The sequence below is a fragment of the Salvelinus sp. IW2-2015 genome, linkage group LG11, assembly GCF_002910315.2.
Source record: "Salvelinus sp. IW2-2015 linkage group LG11, ASM291031v2, whole genome shotgun sequence".
In the NCBI taxonomy this organism is placed as follows: Eukaryota; Metazoa; Chordata; class Actinopteri; order Salmoniformes; family Salmonidae; genus Salvelinus; species Salvelinus sp. IW2-2015.
This window is the reverse complement of record NC_036851.1, coordinates 9,676,747-9,691,987: the sequence shown is the minus strand read 5'-3', so window position 1 is coordinate 9,691,987 and position 15,241 is coordinate 9,676,747. Positions and strand designations below refer to the sequence as shown.

At 40.5% G+C, this 15,241-nt stretch overlaps 1 protein-coding gene across 2 annotated transcripts in view; it reads right to left on the bottom strand.

The window, feature by feature from the left end:
- The window catches only part of slc38a3b (solute carrier family 38 member 3b), a 60,256-nt gene extending 45,731 nt beyond the window's left edge, over positions 1–14,525 (bottom strand). Inside the window, exon 1 of one of the 2 annotated variants that reach the window (XM_023996009.2) lies at positions 14,315–14,525. The gene's annotated coding sequence lies outside the window, so the exon portion shown is untranslated. The remainder of the gene's footprint in view (positions 1–14,314) is intronic. The other variant, XM_023996008.2, reaches the window with a different exon arrangement.
- Positions 14,526–15,241: the final 716 nt, after the last annotated feature.

Below are 15,241 nucleotides of genomic sequence, written 5' to 3'. Positions count from 1 at the left end.
AAGCATTTTCAAACACGGTAAAAACAAAACACGTGAAAATGGTTTTACGCAAATTAACCCCTTTCTTTCCAAACCTGGTGAAGCAAAGCCAACGCAAAACATTTAGTGATGCAAACTCCCCCTCTCCTCAATGGTCTGGTTTGGACATAGAGCCAAAACCAATTTCGCAGGCACAAGAAAATCCCTCAGCCCGAGGGAGTCGTGAGGAAAACATTGAAACATTGTTCTTGGAAGCAACAGGGGCGAAATGTCAACTTACTGCAAAGTGAGTAATCAACCTACATGAAAGGACAGGTACGCAAAATAAAATGTCAGTGGCACTGAAATAAACACATACCCAGCTGAGAATTCTTATGAAGGAAATAAACCTCCCGAGCTGACTTCATTATAGAGGTTACATAGAGGGAACATTGCTCTAAGTAACAGCCTGGTAACAGCCTGGTAACAGAGTGTTAGCCACAGAGCCACTTTGCAATTAGGCTCCAGGCGCTACTTCGCTTCTCCTGACACTTGAGGCACAACTTTGGGTCTGAGCCCAGGTCAGGATGGCTCCATTGGCTCTGCTTACACTTGTGACTTCACAAGCTACTAGTGATGTGCAGTTTGCGAACGATTCATTCTTTATGAAAGACTCCTTACTGACTGGAGAGTTATGATTTATTTTTCTGACGGACTCGTTGAATTTAGTCGTTCATTTGACCTGCTAGTGCTGGCCGCAATGAGTCCTACAGCAGGATTAATCATGCTCCTCCAGGCTCAGCGGATCCAGAGACATGATCCAACCACCAAGTGCCAACTGTCTGTAATATGCGTGCAGGGAAATAGATCATGAGCATAAAGAAGAAAAATACATGTTTAGAACTGATAATTGATCACATGTTGCAAGAATAAATCAAATGAATTGCCAATTGAATGTTATGATGGACACAGCTTTGTAGAATCAAAACATACACAGCCTCTGCTCAACAAAGTCGAGAACAAATCGTTTTGGGGGCTGTAGTTCGCGAACAACTTTGCTTATCAGCCTCGCGGCAGTCAAGCAATGTATTCCGTCAACAGTCGCTCACAATTTAGTTCAATTGTGGCCACAACTAGACCTTGTTTATTTTGTCATTCTTTATTTAACCTTTATTTAACTAGACAAATCAGTTAAGAACAAATTCTTATTTACAATGACGGCCTACACCAGCCAAACCCTAACCAGGACGACGCTGGGCCAATTGTACGCCACCCTACGGACTGATCACGGCCGGTTGTGATACAGCCCGGGGTCGAACCAGGGTCTGTCGTTTGAAATCTATTAAGAAATAATCGTATTTGTATGCCTAGCAATGAACACTTGTACATTGTTTAAAGCACACGTTTACGAGTCTATCACAAATGACAGCTTAAATAAGTCCCATATGGTGAACGACATGTGAACGAGAGGCTAGTTCATCGTTCACCGGTAGGGGGGTCCTGAGTGCTCTGGGCATTACTGACTCTAATGAATGAAATTAGTCAAAATATTATTTATTTTAACTGAAGTTCCCATCACTACAAACTACAGATGTAGGATCTTAATTTGATCACCCTGTTGCAGGAAATCTAAAACTTGTAGTATATTTAAAATGGCTTCCGAAGTTTGTAATTTGAAATGTTGGACTTGTTTTTCCCTTACGAAAAATGTATCAACCCACATAATAATTCACATTTCACATTGACTTTTCACTGCGCAACACTCTGATTTACTCCCCTTATTCAAAGCCCCTGTCAGAATAAACACCTGCATCCATTACAGTGGTTGTTGTGTTTTAATGAACAGATACCGGTAACTGACAAAATAAGGGAAACACCAACATAAAGTGTCTTAATATTGCATTGGGCCACCACGGGCCAGAACAGCTTCAATGCACCTTGGCATAGATTCTACAAGTGTTTGGAACTCTATTGGAAGGATGCAACACCATTCTTCAATGAGAAATTCCATCATTTGGTGTTTTGTTGATGGTGGTGGAAAACGCTGCCTCAGGCAGCCGCTCCAGAATCTCCCATAAGCGTTCAATTGGGTTAAGATCTGATGACTGAGACGGCCATGGCAGATGGTTTACATCGTTTTCATGCTCAGCAAACAATTCAGTGACCACTCGGGGCATTGTCATCCAAAGAATTGACACACTTCAGCCACCCAAGCCATAGACTGTTCTCTCTGCTACCGCACGGCAAGCGGTACCAGTGCACCAAACCTTGAACCAACAGGACCCTGAACAGCTTCTACCCCCGGTACTGGGGTAGAAGCTGTTACTCGGTACTGGAACTCTCTGTATATAGCCATGGTATTTTTATTTGTTATTGTTATTTATTCCCCGTGTCACTATTTCTATTTTATATTTGCATTTTTGTATATTTTCTTTTACTCTGCATTGTTGGAAAAGGACCCGTAAGTAATCACTTCACTGTTAGTCTACACCTGTTGATAATGAAGCATGTGACAAATAACATTTGATTTGAGCCATGGTAGACAAAACAATGGCCTGGCCAGCATTTTTATACATTACCCTAAGCATGTTAATGGGATGTAAATTCAGTAGCGGTGTGTGGGTAAAATCACTGAGGAAGCCAAGCCAGTAAAAAAGCCATATTACAACCTACAGTATGTTGTGATATTTGTTTGCTCTATAGCCCATTGGTTCATACGCCACCGTGATATACAATAAGGCCGTGACAACAAAAAGACAACAGTGACACAGTGGCGGGATAAAGTCAACTACACATACGTTTGTTTCATCACAAAACCGGAGAGCAACATCTGTCCGGTGAAGCCCACAAAGCAAATATTGCACGTAACAAACAGTTATATCACCTGCAGTATGGTCAAGCAAGTTACCGTTTGACAGTTTACTAAACAACTGCTGATTTAGAACCACAGAGGTACCGCAAGTCAACACAAAGACAACAATTCCAGCAATTCCAGCAACATTTCAACTTAAACCTTTAAACATCAAATAAACAAGGCTATATGCTTTGTTTAATATATTGAAAACAAATTTAAAGATACAAAAAATGTGTCCAATCAATTGCGCTAAATATTATGTGTCTGTCCATGGCAAGGATTTCTGTCTGTATGTGTGTGCATGCGCAAGTAAATATTTTTATTAACTCACGCTACTTGTAGACTAGTTGAATGCCAATGCCATGCTCCTCTCTTTCATGTTGGCAAAACGGTCAATGGCTCATTCAGTACACTTTTTTTGTGTTAAATTATAGGCTACCTAGCTAAAATGCTTGCTAGCCTAACTTCCTTGCATGGGTAACAATGAACCCGCTAAGTTAGCTAGCTAGTTAACGTGAGAGTACTAGGCTACATCTAGGCTACATACTAAACTTCAATCGTCTCAGGCCAGTGGCACAATACATTAATTTATGGTTAGATCTTAATTGACGTCATAATCATTGGCCTGTAAAGAGAATTAAGTCAAAACCACAAGTACAAATCCCCATCTCCATCCATGGCTTAAAAAAGGGCAGATTTAGCAAGCTAGCTACTGCAGGACATCAACACAAGCAGACCAGAAACAGACACGTTTCTCTGAAAATGACTTTTTGCGTAAGAATTTATTTGATTGGTGTGAAGCCAAATCCAAACTGGCCTCCCTTGGAGGCATTTGCTACAGCAGGGCAACCCAGTTGCCTAATTCTTTTATATATTTTTTTATCAAGGGAGACCAAATGCTTGCTGGCATCAATCAAATGCTACGGCGGCAACATGTTATAATCTATTGGTCCAGACAGAATCCGATACATGGGCTACACATACTGAGAGAGAGGGGCGCTGTTTCCCTCGCTTGGATGATTTCTCCGGTCAGATTCAGACACTTGAGAATTGACGGAATATTTTGGGAAGCCTGGCTTCCCTTGGCATCAATGAATACATGCCACTGTKTAAATTGCTTAATTAACTCAGGAACAACACCGGTATGGAAGCACCTGCTTTCAATATACTTTGTATACCTCATTTACTCAAGTGTTTTCTTTATTCTGGCAGTTACCTGTACATCAGAATTTATTGTACAGCAGCAGCCAGGAAAAGAAAGTGAGTGTCTCTGTGAGTCTCCAGTAAGGATCTTTAGAGCTGCTTGATACATCAGCAGTTATCTTGTTMGTTTTTCACCATGGAAGATCATGATGATCTTAGCAAAATAGCAAAATAGCAGTACTACAGTCCTGTAACGAGAATTATACAGTCATAACTATCAGCATTTCTTCCTTTGGCATTCCTTTGGCTATGGCATTCCATGGTATCGTTTGTGATATTCTGGGATGGAAACCTCAACAGGTCATTACAGTACAACTCCAGTCAAACACCAGCAGCCATTTCAATATTGTTATTGTTACGGCTGTCGTCTTCCTCCTCTTCCTCGGACGAGGAGAGGAGAGAAGGATCGGTGGACCAATACGCAGCGAGGTAATTAGACATAAATGATATTTATTGAAACACGAAGACGAAATACGAAAACACTTGGAAATTACAAAATAACAAACACGACGTAGACAGACCTGAACATGGAACTTACATAACTACACGCAGAACTCACGAACAGGAACAGACTACATCAAACGAACGAACAGCCAAGACAGTCCCGTGTGGTACACAGACACGAAAGACACAGGAGACAATCACCCACCAACAAACAGTGAGAACAACCTACCTTAATATGACTCTCAATCAGAGGAAATGCCAAACACCTGCCTCTAATTGAGAGCCATACCAGGCAACCCTTTAACCCAACATAGAAACACAACACATAGAAATGCCCACCCCGCTCACGCCCTGACCAATAAACACATACAAAACAAGAGAAAACAGGTCAGGAACGTGACAGCTATATTGTAATTATTTCGCCACTATGGCCTATTTATTTCCTTACCTCCCTTATCTTACCTCATTTGCACACACTGTATATAGACTTTTTCTATTTTGTTATTGACTGTATGTTTGTTTATTCCATGTGTAACTCTGTGTTGTTGTTTGTGTCGCACTGCTTTGCTTTATCTTGGCCAGGTCGCAGTTGTAAATGAGAACTTGTTCTCATCTAGCCTACCTAGAAAAAATACTGTATAGTGACCCTATAAGTGGCTGGAACAATACATTAAAAACATCAACAAAGACTGTCCTGTGAGTTGAACTACATTACCGTTCAAAGTTTGGGGTCACTTAGAAATGTCCTTGTTTTCCACAAAAACATACATGAAATGAGTTGCAAAATGAATAGGAAATATAGTCAAGACGTTGACAAGGTTATAAATAACAATTTTATAATAATTGTGTCCTTCAAACTTTGCTTCGTCAAAGAATCCTCCATTTGCAGCAATGACAGCCTTGCTGACCTTTGGTATTTTAATTGTCAACTTGTTGAGGTAATCTGAAGAGATTTCCCCCATGCTTCCTGAAGCACCTCCCACAAGTTGGATTGGCTTGATGGGCCCTTMTAAGTATTATACGGTCAAGCTGCTCCCACAACAGCTCAATAGGGTTGAGATCCAGTGACCGTGCTGGCCACTCCATTATAGACAGAATACCAGCTGACAGCTTCTTCCCTAGATAGTTATTGCATAGTTCGGAGCTGTGCTTTGGGTCATTGTCCTGTTGTAGGAAGAAATTGGCTTCAATTAAGTGCCGTTCACAGGGTATGGCATGGCGTTGCAAAATGGAGTGATAGCCTTCCTTCTTCAAGATCCCTTTTACCCTGTACAAAGCTCCCACTTTACCACCACCAAAGCACCCCCAGACCATCACAWTGCMTCCACCWTGCTTGACAGATGGCGTCAAGCACTCCTCCAGCATCTTTTCATTTTTTCTGCGTCTCACGAATGTTCTTCTTTGTGATCCGAACACCTCAAACTTAGATTCGYCTGTCCATAACACTTTTTTCCAATGTTCCTCTGTTCAGTGTCTGTATTCTTTTACCCATCTTAATCTTTTATTTTTATTGGCCAGTCTGAGATATGGCTTTTTCTTTGCAACTTTGCCTAGAAGGCCAGCATCCCGGAGTCGCCTCTTCACTGTTGACGTTGAGACTAGTGTTTTGCGGGTACCTTTTAATGAAGCTGCCAGTTGAAGACTTGTTAGGCATCTGTTTCTCAAACTAGACACTCTAATGTACTTGTCCTCTTGCTCAGTTGTGCACCGGGGCCTCCCACTCCTCTTTCTATTCTGGTTAGTGCCAGTTTGTGCTGTTCTGTGAAGGGAGTAGTACACAGCGTTGTACAAGATCTTCAGTTTCTTGGCAATTTCTCGCATGGAATAGCCTTAATTTCTCAGAACAAGAATAGACTGACGAGTTTCAGAAGAAAGTTCTTTATTTCTAGCCATTTTGAGCCTGTAATCGAACCCACAAATGCTGATGTTCCAGATACTCAACTAGTCTAAAGAAGGCCAGTTTTATTGCTTCTTTAACCAGAACAACAGTTTTCAGCTATGCTAACTTAATTGCAAAAGGGTTTTCTAATGGTCAATTAGCCTTTTAAAATTATAAACTTGGATTAGCTAACACAACGTACCATTGGAACACAGGAGTGATGGTTGCTGATAATGGGCCTCTGTACGCTTATGTAGATATTCCATTAAAAATCAGCCGTTTCCAGCTACAATAGTCATTTACAACATTAACAATGTCTACACTGTATTTMTGATCAATTTGATGTTATTTTAATGGACAAAACATGTGCTTTTCTTTCAAAAACAAGGACATTTCTAAGTGACCCCAAACTTTTGAACGGAAGTGTATGTTAATACAGAATGTGACAAGGTCAGATCTGAAGGGGGCCTGTCTGGCCCAGATAGAGAAAGGATTGGGATAAGAATAAACTCCACTTTAACGGAGCCGGATGCTTGGCTCAAACAGAACTATTCACAGGGCTTTTCACTTCAAGACTGACAGGAGAGCACAGCTGGGCCCCTTTCCCATCCAGTCTGGTCCCCAGCCACCCACCAATCACATCTTGAATACTGAGCCAGGTCAACCAATCATCTACTCCAGTGGTCACCAACCGGTCGATCGCGAGGCATTCCTAGTCGATCATCAAACAATTCTGTATTATTATTTTTTCCTTTTAGTGCTGTTGGCGGTAGGTGCACTTGATTCAGCTACCCTAGCACCGGGATGACAAAGTGTTTCCATTTTTAACCATTTCATGTGTCTGAAGGTATAACTCTGCAAACCCGGCAGGCCCAGAGAGCAAATCAAGTGMACCTATAGGCCTACCGCTGGGCAATCAGATAGCTCAGACCACCGTGTCTGCACAGTTTTCCCGAGCCATAGGCTGTAAAAAGAAGCCTTGAGCGCACAGCAAAATTGATACTGTGAGATTTCAAAACATTTAAAACCTTGACTTGACAGAGACTCAATGAATACAACAAAGAGCTGCTGTTTTTATAAGTAAGTTCATGTTTAAGTTGTTATTAAACACTGTCAACACTTTGTTCAACAATTTTATAAGCCATAAAATGCTTGTTCTCCCTACTTCCACTCACACTACAACCAGCACTGAATGAGTACAGCAAAGTGTTCCGATAAGCTTGCGTTGTTATTAATATCAAGGAATATTTCACTTTCTCTGGTCATATGAATAACAACATGAATTGGTGCATGAGGCAGAAATAATGCAGTGCGACTTGAGTTTCGCCATCAGCTGGAAGACTGTGTCCCCTTTCCACAGCGGAGGGAGGGACAGCGGAGGGAAGGTTAGACAGCCTCACCGATGCAGACTCAATGCTGCTCTCTCCCTTCCTCCCTCCCCTCAGACTGACCATCAGATGCAGGCCATCAGTCCAGTAAAATAAAATAAAAGCTAATTATAACGCTCACTCAGTTGTGCCTCACAAGTAATACAACAAATGATCTATTACCACTGTGATCATATACCTAGAATTTGGAAATAATTTCTACATTATCTGAGAAGAACAACATTGGCAGGGCAATTCAAGCATAGCCAAAATGGTGTGATAATGAATTGGGCCTATAGCCTACCAACAAGCTCTCACAGTCTCAGGTCAGAATTAGATGTTCATCCATGTTTCTTAAACGTCACATTTTGAAGTTGTTCCAAACGTCAAATTTTGAAGTGTTTAAGGGGAGTTTAGGCATTAACTCCAAAATCTTAAGGTTAGGCATTAACTCTAAATGGTTACTTCTTATGGCTGGGGGCAGTATTGAGTAGCTTGGATGAATAAGGTGCCCAGAGGTGCCCAGAGTAAACTGCCTGCTCCTCAATCCCAGTTGCTAATATATGCATATTATTAGTATATTTGGATAGAAAACACTCTGAAGTTTCTAAAACTGTTTGAATGATATCTGTGAGTATAACAGAACTCATATGGCAGTCAAAAACCTGAGAAAAAATCCAACCAGTAAGTGAGAAATCTGAGGTTGGTCAATTTTCAACTCAGCCCCTATTGAAGATACAATGGGATATTGGTCATGTTGCACTTCCTAAGGCTTCCACTAGATGTCTACCGTCTTTAGAAACTTGTTTGATGCTTCTACTGTAAAGGGGGGCTGAATGAGAGGGGATTGAGTCAGAGGTCTGGCAGAGTGCCAGGAGCTAGTCACGCGCATTCACATGAGAGGTAGCTCCCGTTCCATTTGCTTTTTCTGAAGCCAATTAATTCTCCGGTTGGAACATTATTGAAGATTTATGTCAAAAACATCCTAAAGATTGATTCTATACATCGTTTGACATGTTTCTACGGACTGTAACGGAACTTTTTGACATTTCGTCTGCAACTAGTGAACGCGCTTCGTGAGTTTTGATTTGTTTACCAAACGCGCTAACAAAAGTTGCTATTTGGACATGAATGATGGACATTATCGAACAAATCAAACATGTATTGTGGAACTGGGATCCCTGGGAGTGCATTCTGATGAAGATCATCAAAGGTAAGTGAWTATTTATAATGTTATTTCTGACTTCTGTTGACTGCACAATATGGCGGATATCTTTTTGTCTTGWTTGGGCTCTGAGCGCCGACCTCAGATTATTGCATGGTTTGCTTTTTCCGTAAAGCTTTTTTGAAATCTGACACAGCGGTTGCATTAAGGAGAAGTKYATSTAAAGTTCCATGCATAACACTTGTATTTTCATCAACATTTATTATGAGTATTTCTGTAAATTGATGTGGCTCTCTGCAAAATCACCGGATGTTTTGGAACTACTGAACATAACGCGCCAATGTATACTGAGATTTTTGTTATATAAATATGAACTTTAACGAACAAAACATACATGTATTGTGTAACATGAAGTCCTATCAGTGTCATCTGATGAAGATCAACAAAGGTTAGTGATTCATTTTATCTCTATTTCTGCTTTTTGTGACTCCTGTCTTTGGCTGGAAAAATGGCTGTGTTTTTCTGTGATTTGGCGGTGACCTAACATAATCGTTTGTGGTGCTTTCGCTGTAAAGCCTTTTTGAAATCGGACACTGTGGTGGGATTAACAACAAGATTACCTTTAAAATGGTATAAGATACTTGTATGTTTGAATATTTGTAATTATGAGATTTCTGTTGTTTGAATTTGGCGCCCTGCACTTTCACTGGCTGTTGTCATATCGATCCTGTTAACGGGATCACAGCCATAAGAAGTTTTAAGGCAAGGGTTAACGTTTGGGATAGGCTAAAACAAAAATCTCAAAAACAACTTTCTATTGCTGGATTCAAACACATGCAACCTTTTGCACCAGAGGCAGATGCTTACACCCATCCACATCCACAACACTCTAGCAAAACCAAAACCTACTTGAATGTAACATGTAACAATGTAACAGTGTTGCCCCTAGTGGCCAATTTCCAAGTCATTTCCCGATATCCTCAGAATTGGATGGACTTCTAATACTGACTTGTATAATGGGTGACCTGGTTGAGCCTACTGCACAAACCTCATTGCTACAGAACTGTTTTTAATAGGTTAATGTTGCATAGGCTTATGTTCTTTGAATTTAATCTGTTAAAAAAATGTAATCTGAGCGGCCTGCTTTTGGACTCAGAAAATGATCTTGACTCAGAAAAGGTTGGCGACCACTGATCTAATCCAATCCGTCATGCCCTAGCTGGGGGATCATTGACCGTGGCCCTGCTTATCTGCCCTGTTCTCCAGCCTCATGAACCCTGGCCCTGCCCCTCGTGTTGGTTAGTAGTGTTTAGATAAAGGCCAAAGTCGAAAGCATCACACCCCAGCTCCTATCCCRGGAAATCATGCAGGTCTAGAGTCAAACTCCACCAAAGGAAATATGTGCCCCAGCTGGCCAGAAACACTTGTCAGTTTCAACGGAAATCTACTGGTCCAAACTGAGATGTACTGAAATGTCATATCAACAGATTATGTAAAAAAAAATACCTTTCAATGGTCATCTCAGTGGCAGTAATTAGGAAGACTTGACACGTGGCAGACTGTGCTCAAACTAACCTAAGTGGCGCGAGCATTAGTGTACCATTAGTGTCAATTACCACATTCATTTCGGGATATGTGCTTGATGTCCAGCATGCACTGTTTTATGGTCTCTAGGTTACTTGTTGCCTTCTTCATGACAATACCACGGGATGCTAGGGTAGGGCAATATTATGATGGCATCGTCCATTGACGATGATTGACAGTGATCGTGGTAACGACATTATTATGTGACAGACGATGGTTTAGCCTATTTGAAATTGACTGGTGCTACGCAGTAAAGAACGGAGTATCGCAGCGCACTGCAGGGCAGCACACAAATGACATTCCGAGTAATTTGCCTGTTCCTATTTGCTATAGCCCATGTCAATAAATATGTGAAACAGAACGCAAGAGAGGAATGTAGGCAACAGAGGCGAGAATTCCACCAAAGCAGGACAAAATGTCCAGTCAGTAACTATTGGTTCTTTCTCTCTGTGTCCTATGCAGGTCTTTAAGGTGCATGGTCAATCAAGTTAATGTTTCCGACATATTCGGACTACTAAACAACTATTGATTTGGAACAGCGGAGAATTACCGCAACTCGCAAAGAAATCAGGAGCTGTCACCACTAGCACCATTTCAACGTCAACATTTGAACATCATTACATCACCTATGCTTAGCCTAATACAGTGACAACTAAAAGATTCCAAAAACAATTTAGTCCAATCAATGTAAGGTAAATATGATGTGGCTTCCCATGGTACTGATTTCTGTGTGTGTGTGTGTGTGTGTGTGTATGCGTAGAAAACATGTTGACTCACCCTACTTGTAGAGGAACTCCAATGCCCTCCCCTCTCTTTCATGTTGCCGAAAAAGTCTATGACTGTCATACAGTACACGCTTTAGGTTTTTGTTGTCCTGGGCTACCTGGCTAAAATGCTTGCTCACTACCCTAACTTCCTTTCATGTGCAACAATTGGCCAGCTGGTTGACATTAGTCTACATCTAGCTACTTCCATCCTCTCAGGCCAGAGGCACAATGTAGGAATTTGTGGTTGGATCACAACTGCTGTTATAATCATTGGCCAGTATGGATAATTCATTAAAACCACAAGTCCAAATCCATCCATGGCCAATTTGGGAAAGGGTCCATTTTAGCTAGCTAGCCACCAGAGGACAACAACACAACGAGATGCAACAATTCAAGTTTTTTTCTGTCAATGACGTTTGGCTTGATGTACTGGGATTGGTTTGAAGCCAAATTCAAACTTGTTTCCATTGCCACTGAGCACACTCAGTTTAGCTCAACGCTGATTGGATATTAATGTTGGGGGGGGGGGGGGGGSRGTGTATCAAGGAAGGCCAAATGCTACCGGCAGCAACAATGTCATACTGTTTTTGACCAGACAGAATTAGACAGATGGTCTACACATAGAGACAGAGGGGCGCTGTTTCGCTGGCTCGGATGCTTTCTCTAGTGAGATACATTCAGAGTTTGCCAAAAGGCACCTAAAAACTCTCAGACCATGAGAAACAAGATTCTCTGGTCTGATGAAACCAAGATTCAACTCTTTGGCCTAAATGTCAAGCGTCATGTCAGGAGGAAACCTGGAACTATCCCTATGGTGAAGTATGGTGGTGGCAGCATCATGGTGTCGGGGATGTTTTTCAACGGCAAGACTGGGAGACTAGTCAAGATCGAGGGAAAGATGAACGGAGAAAAGTACAGAGAGATCCTTGATGAAAATCTGCTCCAGTCCTCTCAAGACCTCAGACCCAGGCGAAGGTTCACCTTCCAACAGGACAACGTGTGCTAAGCACATAGCCAAGACAACACAGGAATGGCTTCGGGACAAGTCTCTGAATGTCCTTGAGTGGTCCAGTCAGAGCCCGGACTTGAACCCGATCGAACATCTCGAGAGAGGCCTGAAAATAGCTGTGCACCAATGCTCCCCATCCAACCTGACAGAGCTTGAGAGGATCTGCAGAGAAGAATGGGAGAAACTCCCCAAATACAAGTGTGCCAAGCTTGTAGCGTCATACCCAAGAAGACTCAAGGTTGTAATCACTGCCAAAGGTATTTCAACAAAGTACTGAGTAAAGAGTCTGAATACTTATGTAAATGTGATATTTCCATTTTTTATTTAAATTTGCAAAGATTTCTTGATTGATGAGGAGAAAAAAAATCATACATTTTAGAATAAGGTTGTAAGATAACAAAATGTGGAAAAAGTCAAGGGGTCTGAATACTTTCCGAAGCCACTGTAAATTATTTTATATGTTTTTGGCATCCATGAATACACGCCACTGCTCCTTCTCCATCTCCTCCTGTTCCTAATCTATCAGTGGTGGAAAAAGTTGGAAAATTGTTATACTTGAGTAAAAGTGAAAGTTACTCAGTAAAATACTACTTGAGTAAAAGTCAAAAGTATTTGGTTATAAATATACTTAAGTATCAAAAGTAAATGTAATTGATAAAATGTACTTAAGTATCAAAAGTAAAAATATAAATCATTTCAAATTCCTTATATTAAGCAAACCGGACTGCCCCATTTTCTAGTTTTTGATTTATTTACGGATAGCCAGGGGCACACTCCAACACTCAGGCATAATTTACAAACAAAGCATTTGTGTTTAGTGAGTCCTCCAGATTAGATGCAGTATGGATGACCGCCAGATCAGAGGCAGTAGGGATGACTTTATAAGTGCGTGAATTGGACCATTTTCTTGTCCTGCTAAGCATTCAAAATGTAACGAGTACTTTTAGGTGTCAGGGAAAATGTATGGAGTATAAAGTTCATTATGTTATTTAGGAATGTAGTGAAGTAAAAGTAAAAGTTGKCAAAAATAAAAAATAGTAAAGTAAAGTACAGATACCAAAAAAACTCCTTAATTAGTACTTGAAAGTATTTTTACTTAAGTACTTTACACCACTGTAATCTATAAAGCATAGAAAAAGGTGGAATTCCACCCAAAAATATTCTCCATAGAGAATAGAGATTTCATAGAGAATAGAGAATTCTCCATTCTCCATATCGCCAATCAATATTTAGACGAAAAACCATTTGCATCTCTTAATCATTTGATTGTAGGAGCGACACAGTCTGACATAAAAAAAAMAACATATATTGTGTTTTGATCCTGCCTTTTACACTCACTTTCACAAGGCTTAAAAACAACAATATTCAGATTGAAGAACCATTTTGGATGTTTCAGAGTACTTCTATTCAGTTTTTTTTTTACTTTCTGTGTATCACAACACATACATTGGGTTTAGATTCAAACACCCCTCCAAACACCAAATATCAGGAGAGGTGCACTACTGTTCATGGTTCCATTACACAATCATGGTGTTTTGGGTCTTTCTATTTTCACAGTGTGCTATTTTGTTAATATCAGGGACCATAGCATTTGCTATCCGACAATTAAACTTGAGTCATCACACACGGAGTGCACAAAAGATATTGTGAAAGGTGGCTATATCAAATGAAAATGGGAGTGTTATGTAGTCTTCCAATTACAAACAATGAAATGAACTTACAATTGACTCCTTCGAAGAAAGCAGATGGTGGTGAAATTTACGCGTCACGGCAAATGAAGATGATCAAAATAAATACAATAAGGATAAATAGACAAATTAAATCGTACATATGATATCAAGGCATTGTTCATTCATGTGAATAAGGAATGGTTATTAAAAAATGTTTTACTGTCTTTAACAATGTGTTGACGCTCACTTGGGTTTATTTCATGAATGCAATTCTCGCGCTATAGTTTTGAAGATGTAAAAAAAAAAGTTTGTATTAATTATGTTGGCTAGTAAATTGTGGAACAATCGATCAAAACTTTCGAACATTTCACAAATCACAGGAATATGAAACACTGGAATATGCTAAAATCTTACCAGYTGAGTCGAGTGCCACGCTGGTTTCGAATGAATTCCGCGATTAATGAGACATTTTACACATCTACCTTATCTCGATACTTTCCTCTTCTGTTTCTTGACTCCTAGGTCTCTTCTCTGTATAAGCTCTCCGGTAATCGCGCGCACTCAATTATCTCTCGTAGTAGCCTAACAGAAAATTGTCTATTGAGATATTAACGGCATTTGTACATGATCTACTGTATAGCTGAGCTGTGGGCCTCGTTTAAGTTCCGCCTCCTTCCCTAGATCCTGTTCGTTCATGCTTCCCACTCTCTGCGCGCGGTGAGAAAATGATACCGGCGGTGGACTACGGAAAATTGGCTCTCATTTCGCTCATCACTTCACTTTCATGTTCTGCCTGTAACACGAACACACATACACACACGTGCACACAAAACATACACACAATTTTACACTCACCGTATGCTTCTGCTACTCTGTTCTTTATTGTACTCTTATTATTATCTATCCCCATGCCTAGTCACTTTACCCTGCTTTCATGTAGGCCACATATCTCAATTACCTCGTACCCCTGCACATTGATCTTCCTTTTAAGGGATCCTTATTACAGTGTAATTACATGTGTAATACATGTGTAACATGTGTAATAATTACACGGTAGCGAGTATTGTAGTTAACAGTAACAACTCATAGATACTTAAGTGATAATGCCAGGGAAGCCGGTGTTTGGAGGATATATTGGCACAGGTGTTGTTAGACAATAACAAGGGGTTACCAACATATTCAAATAATGATTGACATATTTTAATWAAAAACTTTATTTTGATTAATTTATTCATACTATTTCATCCTTCCACAAGATATAGTCCCAACACAAATCTAGGGTTGCTAGAGACACAACCCAGTCGTTCAGTCGTTTTGTTCTGTATCTATGACTGGCAATGT